This window comes from Penaeus monodon, chromosome 22, assembly GCF_015228065.2.
Source record: "Penaeus monodon isolate SGIC_2016 chromosome 22, NSTDA_Pmon_1, whole genome shotgun sequence".
In the NCBI taxonomy this organism is placed as follows: domain Eukaryota; kingdom Metazoa; phylum Arthropoda; class Malacostraca; order Decapoda; family Penaeidae; genus Penaeus; species Penaeus monodon.
In genome coordinates, this window is record NC_051407.1 from 38,095,112 (window position 1) to 38,095,539 (window position 428).

The 428-nt window shown below is 41.4% G+C and overlaps 1 protein-coding gene across 1 annotated transcript in view; it reads left to right on the top strand.

Annotated features, from left to right (window-relative positions):
* The window catches only part of LOC119587119 (nuclear distribution protein nudE homolog 1-like), a gene marked incomplete in the record, with an annotated part of 132,241 nt that overhangs the window by 122,802 nt on the left and 9,011 nt on the right, over positions 1 to 428 (top strand).

Below are 428 nucleotides of genomic sequence, written 5' to 3' on the forward strand. Positions count from 1 at the left end.
TCAAAGGCCTTCTGCATGATATTTAACAACTGAATTAGGTTCAAGAGATGAGTTTACAGACCAGTAAATCCGGAGTGCATATTTCACAAAGGGAAATTGTGACTGAAGTAGAGGTGTTGATGGCAGCTGGCGTGCTGCCTCGTACAGTACATGGCCAGTGCTGTAACTTGATATCCTTTCTGCCAGGGTAGCCATAACCCAATGGCGGAGGGGGTCTGGGGACACACTGCGGCAGAATCAAGATTGTCTTGTAAGAAAATCACAGCTGATAGTCAATATTAAGCTTTAGCATGACACTTCACAAGCCACAGATTCGGAATGCTTGTATCATTTTTTTCCCCTTAAATTCTGGATTTCATACTTTGCATCTTTAAAAAAAACAAAACAAAGTTGAGCTGAACACACATTAGCTGGAGAAGAAAAAAAGA